Source organism: Pipistrellus hanaki, assembly GCF_964339955.1.
Source record: "Pipistrellus hanaki genome assembly, chromosome: 16".
NCBI lineage: Eukaryota > Metazoa > Chordata > Mammalia > Chiroptera > Vespertilionidae > Pipistrellus > Pipistrellus hanaki.
The window spans coordinates 46,693,447-46,702,466 of record NC_140518.1 but is presented as its reverse complement, the minus strand read 5'-3'; the positions used below and the strand labels follow the sequence as shown (position 1 = coordinate 46,702,466).

Sequence of the window (9,020 nt, the reverse complement as noted above, 5' to 3'; positions counted from 1 at the left end):
CTACTCGGAACAGCAGTGCTTCACGGTGATCTCTCATCCACAGAAGGGCCTCATTCTCCCAACAGCGACTGAAATGTTGGGACGGGAGGGGCAGGGGCATGAATATGCTCAAGTAACTCGAGGCTCACGTGCCAAAGTAAGTGTGTGTGTGTGTGTGTGTGTTTTGTTTTTGTTTCATGTTTTAAAAGCTCAATAGGTTGGCAACAGTTGCGGCCACAGCTGTGGCAGGGGTGTGGGGGGATTGGCACCGTCCAGTGGTTTACAAGACTCAGAGTGCAAGAGCGCAGGCCCCGCTGCGCACCGCGGGAGGAGCCGAGCACGCTGCCAGGCGCGCATCCCCGGCCGTGAAGACTCAGGGCCCACATGAATGCTGGGAGTCTTGCTCAAGAGCAACTTTCCTTTTAACGACATAGGGACTGCTCGTTACTGAGAGTGCATGTCAGGGAGGCCTTCGGGAGAAGTGTGTGGGCAGCAGCAGCCTGGGTGCCTGGCTCTGTGCAGAGGCGTGACCAGCCCATCCAGTCAGGCGAGGGCTATGGAGCCCTAGAAAGTTGCCTCAGTGACTTCAGTGGAGAAATGAATTGTGTCCATTCTCAGAGATGAATTAGAAATGTTTTCTTGATTTTAAAACTCTGGCAACAAATATGTGGGTCTGGGTCAAACCCAGCTGATGGACAGTGATGAGGCCTCAGTTTAGCTGGCCAGCATCCCTGAGTGTGAAGGAGGGACAGGTGCCTTCCCAGGTCATCCTCGCTCTCCCCACAGCATGCTCCGAAGCATCACCTGCATCTTGCAAGCTCCTTGAAGGATACAGGCTTCACGCAGGGCACTGGGAGGTGAGGCCACCTGCAGCTGGCAGGGCTCCGCGTGGCTCTGAGAGGCCCGTGGGTTGGTGGGTGGGTTGCATAGCCAGGGAAGGACATTTGCAAACATCGATGGTGCTCAGCTAGCCAGATGGGTTCTATGTAGGATTCGTCCTTCCTGTTTTAGCCATGTAATGAAGTGCACCGGCTGTATTGGGGGAAATGAAGAAGTGATACCTTAGGTCTTTCAGACACATCTGTGATGAAGATTTGTCCAAGTAAAACCTGCCTGTTGAGGACAAGGAAGGGAATGTTTTCTGCCTCCTCTCAGTAACCGTGCTGTCCACATGGACTCCTCTTCTCTTGCTCATTTCCGAAGACACTTTGGGGCTCATCTCCATCTGCAGTTGCTCTTTCTGGAGCCTTCTCAGTGGTCTCGTGCCTCTGGTGTGATGTGCAATATTTTTGTTGACACTTGTATTCGTCCTTCAGGAGTGAGTGCAGACTTCCTACATCTTCCTCTGCCCCAAGCAAGCCTGCCGAGAGGTTTTCACTGCACTGCTCAGAAAGCTTCCCTCGGGGCTCCCGGCCTGTCACTCTGTTGTGCTGGGATTATCCTCCCGCCCACCCTCCCACCTTCCCAGCTCCGCTGCAGCCCAGAAGCACCTCTGCTGCGGCAGAGCAGATGTCCTCGGGAGCGGTTGTTGGTAGTGTGGATTACAAACTCCGGGGGCTGTCAATGTCATCTGCTTTCAGAAACAAGGAATGTCTAGTCTCTTTAAGGCCTTGAATTGATTTTTTCCTCATAAAATAGTCTGATAAGCTAATTTTTAAAAAGAAATGCCATTAAGTATGTTGCATTGTGGTTTAAAATAACTAATGAGTTCTGAAAAAGAAAAATAATATTTCACTTTGAGTTATATGTTTTTAAAAATTAGATGTGAATGGGTGCAAAGTACGAATATTTTGTCTTTTAGGGAGGATGTGTGGAAAAGGTTTGAGGGTTTGGGATGGGAGAAGTATTTTGCAGAGCTATCAATGTCCAAATAATTTTTTTTTAATAATAAAGGTATTTAAGCAGTGAGTCTGTCTTATTTCTAAATCAAAACCCCTTTTGTTAAAGACCCCAGTCCTCTTTCGGGGCCTGTGTTTCTGGAGGTTTCTGGGCCAGCGAAGACCGCAGACGCTGAGGACTGCGAGGGCTGAGGCCCCCTGGGCCCTGACGCAGTGCCTGCTTCCTCCTCGTGTGGGGCAGGCGCTCGGCACTCTCTTGCGGCTCCTTGTTAATTCCTGTGCTTTCTTGCATGTGTGCGGGATTTGTACTTCTATTTACGCAGAGAAGAGGCAAATGGAGCTATTGGCTCACCAGCTGCCTGGCAGGCACTATGGATGGGGACAGGCTGGGGCCCCCTCCCCTCAGCCTGCCCCTCTGAGGGGATGCCCAGAGCACCTGGGCTCCCGAAAGGCCGCTCCTGAAGCCAGGTGTGGGTGGCAAGCTCTGGCCCTTGACCTCTCCGCAGCCTGTTCCACTTGACTGACTGACAGACCATGCTGACGAATGCGGACCCCCTGGGCCTCCTTGCTGAGTGCTGGGTCTCGACCACCCCCAGGCAGCGTCAAGACAGGATGGAAACATCATCGGAGCTTCTGAGGAAATATAGTGTTGAAAGGGTTTAAATCTTAAGACGAAATCCTAAGAGAATTTACATTAATATCAGGGTGAAACTCCTTTATATGTAAAATATCTGATCTCATATTGTTTGGACAATAATAATAAACTCTTTTCTTCCCAAGATGTGGTGTCAAGAAAGAACACACCTCGTAATGCTGGACTCTTAGTTGAAGACACATTTATCAGTTGTTTTGCAGAGTGAAAAGGCCATGGGATGCCTGGGTCCTCCCAGCTGCCTCAGCCTGAGCATGGCCTGTGCACCAGCTGAAGGCTGACCGTGGTGGGTGCACCGGGCGGGAGGTGGAAGGAGCAGCCTCTCCCTGGGTTCGCGTTGTTGAGCAGCCAGTGCTTTTCCTAAAAGCACTTTATATATATAAAAAGGCTCCACCGTGTAAATGGCAGTTGTTGCTGAAACAAGGCTTGCTGCCCGCAGTGGCCACTCTAGGCGCTGGGATGATGCACCACGGCCTCCTACAGTCCGGAACAGATTGGCATTGTCTGATCCCCAGCGCTAACCCCTCTTTCCTATCTTAGTTCTCAGGTCCCCAATGTTTAACCTTTGGCCTGCTTTGCTTTTAAGCCGTCCATAGGAACAGTAGAAAATGTGTGGAGTTGGCAAATGCAAGACAGCACAAAGGGGAAATGATAACATCTGTCCTCGGCTCAGCTGCCAGGGAGGACCGCGTGGCGTTGTCGTGAGACCCACAGCTGGCTTTGCCACGGGAAAGTGCTGGAAACTAGATCGCAATCGAGAAGCTTTCCTCCAGATTTTCCTTCCAAAACATCCGAAGATCGAAGTTGCCCTTTTGTGTACAACAGGAAAATCACGGAAGGCTTTTCATTTGTAAAGAAGCATTTGCCGAAGTTCAGGTTTATTTTTTCCCCTCTGATTTTTGGGTTTGCCTCACCATTCACTGCATTAGTCATTGTTTCTCTGCATAATTGCTCAGCAGCCCCGCCCTCCACACCTCTCTAACTGCCATGACTGGAGGGGAGCTTCTCAAATTTGGCTGCACATTGCAGCCACCTGGGAGCTTATGAAAACTCTGAAGCTTGGCAGCTCCCAGACGAGTTTGATCTCGATCCCGAGAGCCTTCAAGTTCCCAGGTGACATGATGTGCAGGAAGGCCGAGTGGTTGAGGGCCCCCCACCCCCCGCCGGAGTAAGAAGGCTTTCAGGCTGGGATGCTGGTTCGCTGAGTGTGGTTCCCACAGGCAGAGGCAGTGCAGGGTTTCACTAGCATGACGTCAAAGCAGCAAAACACCAGCCTTGGTCCTTGGTTAGTGTGCAGTCAAGACCCACCCCAGGTGGCACTTCAAGCCCTTGGGAAGTAAGAAGGGACAACGCTATCCTTACCGCGTCAGTGCTCCTGTTCACCAGGACTTTCCTTTTATTTAGCAAATGTGAGCACTTACTGTGTGCTGGGGATGCAGTGTGCACACCTGGGAGAGATCCTAAGAACGGCTGTGTTCTTGCTGGGGTGGAGTGTGCGGCTGCCGTCACAGAGCAGACTCCTGGCGTAGATGTTAGAAGTTAAGTGGTAAGCATCGCAGGACGGAAAGAGCAGAGCCAGGGTTTGAGTTCCAGGTGTGGCAGGCTCTGGGTTGCAACTGTTTAAAAAACGGTCAGGCTGAGCCTCGTCGGGCAGGTGACATTTGAGCAGACCTGGAAGTAGTGGCGTGAGCCAGTTGTGCTAAAGGAAAAGCAAGGAGGTGAGTCACAGGAAGGAGGATAAAGGTGACAATATCCTTGGGGGGTGGAGGGGTGGAGGGTCATCAGGACCTTGGCTCTCACTTCCAGCGAGAGGCGTCCTAGCTGGGGCAGCGTCATGTTTTGGTTTCTAAAGGGTCTGAGAGGGACCAGTGAGGAGGCTGCTGGGAAGCCCACGGAGGGCAGAGAAGGCAGAGAAAAGAGTGGCGATGTGGCAGAGAAACTCAGTGGACAGAGCGTCGCCCTCAGACTGAAGGATCCCCAGTTCGATTCTGAAGGCAGAGTCAAAAGGCCTTGCTGGCGGGCTGGGTGTGAAGTGCAACCACACAGCAGTCCGGGGTTCCGGCCCTGACTTTCCGCCTCAGGAGCTAGAGGGTGAGAGCCCTCTGTGTTTGTCAAGGTTACCATCTCATTTTTATTTTTATTTTAATTTATGGAGGCGACTAAACGAAGACGTGGCTTGGCCAATGTCACTGAAGAAGATTGTATTTCCCCAGAGGAGGGGCCTGCCTTGCCGGCTGGGGCACGAGGTTTTGACAGGAGGCTAAAGGAGCATCAGGATGCCAGTCCCGGGCAGGAGAACGGCTCCGGAATGGCTCGTTGAAATCATGCCAGTGTGTGCAGGGCACGAGGCTGTCCCAGTTGTCTGGCAGGGGAGAGAAATGCTGACGTGGCACTGAGAGTTGGGTCAGGAGGTGGCAGGGTGTAGTCTTAGGATGGGTTGTTGGCATGTGGAAGGAGTGGGAGCCTGAGCTCTAAGGATTGGCTAGACCTGGGAGGGGCGGTGTCTTCCCAGTCAGCCAGGCCACAAGGCCAAAGAGTCAAGAATACGGGAAATAAGAAAATATAGCTAAAATTACTAGCCCTGCCCTAGCTGGTTTGGCTCAATGGATAGAGCGTCAGCCTGCTGACTGAAGGGTCCTGGGTTCAATTCTGATCAAGGGCACATGCCCAAGTTACAGGCTCCATTCCCAGTGGGGAGCATGCAGCAGGCAGCCGATCAGTGATTTTCTTTCATCACTGATGTTCCTCTCCCTTTCCCTTTCTCTGAAATCAATAAAAGCATATTTAAAAAGATAATAACACTTGGCCCTATGATGAATCTAAGAAAACAGAGTAGTTGCATACACCAGCTGCTAGAAAGACGTTCCCTAACCGCCCGTGGCTTGACCTATGGAAGTGTGTTGCTCATTTACATCAAGTCCAGTTGGCACAGGTTGGGTTGGGGCTCTGCCCCATCAGCCATCAGGGACCCAGCTGGTAGGAGCTGTGCCGTCTTTATTAATCTGTGCCTTCCTTCCGGGATTGCCCCGGGCGGGTGGAGGATGGAGTGATGGGTCTCTGTGGGCCAGGTCTGGAAGGGGTGACATTGCTTCTGCCCATTCACATGCCCACACCCAGCTGCTAGGTGCCCAGAGGACAGGGAAAGAGGTTTAGGGAACCACATATCAGGGGCAGCAGCTGTGGACAGACAGGTCTGAAGGAAGAGCATGGCATATAAAGTTTGAGATAAATACACAGTAGACTCCCAAGTGGTGAGGGGTGGTATATGGGAAAGATCGGGACTGGAGATACAGAGTTGACAACTGTCAGCACCTAGATGGGTCTTTAAAACCACGAGATAGGCCCTGACCGGTTTGGCTCAGTGGATATAGGGTTGCCCTCAGACTGTTATGATCAAGGGCATAAGTCTTGGTTGCGGGTATGTAAGAAGCAGCTTCTTGGTGTTTCTCTCTCATCGATGTTTCTAACTTTCTATCCCTCTCCCTTCCTCTCTGTAAAAAGATCAATAAAAATCTATTAAAAAACAAGCAAACCACAGATAGAATGAGATCACCAAGGTGAGGGTAGGTGGAGGGGCCCGCCCTCCAACTTGAGCAACTCCGGGGCAAGAGGACTGAGCAGTGGAGACGGAAGGAACAGCCAACGAGGTCAGAGGTGACGGGCGAGCTGTGTCCTGAGAGCCACATGCTGACAGGGACTTTGGGGGAGGAAGAGGATGTCAGTGACGGAGGCTGACCACGGCACAGCTACGTGCAGTCCCCTCTGACCTTGCCGAGAGCAGCTCCCATGCAATGGTAGGGCAGAGTGGGGTCATAGCAGGTTTAGGAGAGAAGGGAGGAGAAAAGAGACAAAACAGGCAGCTGGCAGGATTTGCTCTAGAAAAAGCAAACAAGAAATCACCGAGAGGGAAAGCAGTCACAGGGTTTGGAAGGGTTTTAAAGGCAAATTATTTTATATTATCATATGTGACAAGGTTTTTTATTGAGGTAAAATATAAAACTTACCACTTTAGTCATTTTAAAGTGGCAATTCAGCCGAAACTGGTTTGGCTCAGTGGATAGAGCGTTGGCCTGCAGACTGGAAGGTCCTGGGTTCAATTCCAGTCAAGGGCATGTACCTTGGTTGCGGGCACATCCCCAGTAGGGGGTGTGCAGGAGGCAGCTGATCAATGATGATTCTCTCTTATCGATGTTTCTAGCTCTCTATCCCTCTCTCTTCCTCTCTGTAAAAAAATCAATAAAATGTATTTTTTTAAAAATAAATAAGTAAAATGGCAATTCAGTGGCACTGAGTTATTTCACAGTGTTGTGCCTCTATCATCACCATCCATCTCCAGAACATCATGCCAACCAGGAAATTCTGTCCCAATAGAACACCAACTCCTCTCTTCCTTCCTCAGCCCTGATAAGCTGTCTCTATGTGTTTGATGGCTCTGGGTACATCATATAAATGGAATTGTACAGTATTTGACCTTCTGTGACTTTACTTAGCCTGTGTTAGAATTTTTAAAATTTTTAAAATTGATTTAGAGAGGAAGGGAAAGGAAGAAATAGAAACATCAATGATGAGAATCATTGATTAGCTGCCTCCTGCCTACTGGGGATCAAGCCCACAATCTGGGCATGTGCCCTTGGCCAGAATTGTACCTGGAACCCTTCAGTCTGCAGACCAGTGCTCTATCCACTGAGCCAAACTGGCTAGGGCTGTGTCAGAATTTTCTTCCTTTTTAAAGCAGATAGTATTCCACTGAATTTACCTATCATGTTGTCATCCATTCATCAGCCAGCCACTTGAGTTGCTCCTGAGTGTTCTAGGCTCTTGTGAATCTGCTGCTGTGAACATGGTGTACAGATATCTCTTTGAAACCCTGCTTTCATTTATACCCAAAAGTGGAATTGATGGGCCATATGTTAATTCTATCTTTAATTTTCTGAGGAACCTACATACTATTTTTTACAGTGGCTGCACCATTTTCCATTCCCACCAACAGTGCAGTTTCACCAGAAGTTTTTTTTAAATATATTTCATTGATTTTTTTACAGAAAGGAAGAGAGAGAGAGAGAGCCAGAAACATCAATCAGCTGCTTCCTGCACACCCCCTACCGGGGATGTGCCCGCAACCAAGGTACATGCCCTTGACTGGAATCGAACCTGGGACCTTTCAGCCCACAGACCGACGCTCTATCCACTGAGCCAAACCGGTTTCGGCTCACCAGAACTTTTGTGTTTTTTTTTAAATAATAGCTATCCTGCCTATTATTTGGTTTGGCTCAGTGGATAGAGCGTCGACCTGTAGACTAAAGGGTCCTGGGTTCGATTCTGGTCAAGGGCACATGTGCGGATGTGCCCCCAGTGGGGGGTAGGCAGGAGGCAGCCGATCAATGATTCTCTTTCATCATTCTCTCTCTTTCCCTCTCCCTTCCTCTTGGAAACTAATAAAACTATATTTTAAAATAAAATAATTGCCATCCTAATGGATGTAAAGTGATGTCTTATTGTAGTTTGGATTTGCATATCCCTAATTAGTGATGTTGAGTGCCTTTTCATGTGCTTATTGTCCACTTGTATGTCTTTGGGGAAGCGTCTATTTAAGTCCTTTGCACATTTTAAAAATTGTGTTGTTTTGTTGACTTTTAGGTCTTCCTATATTCTGGATATTAACCCCTTATCAGATATATGATTTACAAATATTTTCTCCCATTCCATGGGTGGCCTTTTCACTGTGTTGATAATACAGTAGCCCACCCCCTTATCCACGGGGATACATTTCAAGACCACAGAGGATGCCTGAAACCTCTGATGGTACCAAGGCCTAGATATACTGTTTTTTTCTCTACACACGCCTTCCCCTGGAGGAAGCACTTCACGGCTTCTCTGTGGAAGATGAGTGACAGCATCGCTACTCTTGCTCTTTGGGGTCATTACTAAGTAGAATAAGGGTGACCTGAATACAAGCCTGCAACACCATCACAGTGCACCCCAGAACAGAGTAGAGATGGCCATGTGACTGGCAGGTGTGCGGCATGGAGACGGTTCATGTCCCGGAGGGAGAGTGGGATCGTGCCAGGGTTTGGCACACTGCTCAGAGTGGCACACCATGCACAACTTGGGAATTGCTTATTTCTGGAATTTTTCATTTAATATGCATTTTCGAACTGAGATGATCCGAGGTAACTGAAACCACAGGTACAGCGGTACTGCTGCAACTTCCGATGCCCCGACCAAAGGCAGCCTCTCCAGAAGTCTGTGCACCCGCCCCCACCTCAGGCTCCTTGGGCAGCATGAAGATGAGGCTCCCAGCATGAAGACAAGGCTCACAGCATGAAGACGAGGCTCACAGCATGAAGACGAGGCTCACAGCATGAAGACGAGGCTCGCAGCTGGCTCCCGGAGTCTGGGGTTGGAGGACCCAGCCCCTCTAAGCAGGAAAGGCCAGGTGACTGAGAAAGCTCCATAAGCTCCAAAGCTCCATAACTCTTGAAGCAGGCACAGCCCCACGTTGCTTGTGAAGCCCCTGGGGACTGCTACTGAATCAGTACAATAGCGGAGAG

General features: G+C 49.8%; 1 protein-coding gene across 1 annotated transcript in view; it reads right to left on the bottom strand.

Annotated features, from left to right (window-relative positions):
* The window catches only part of SHMT1 (serine hydroxymethyltransferase 1), a 1,020,383-nt gene that overhangs the window by 775,128 nt on the left and 236,235 nt on the right, over positions 1-9,020 (bottom strand). The gene's annotated exons all lie outside the window — the stretch shown is intronic.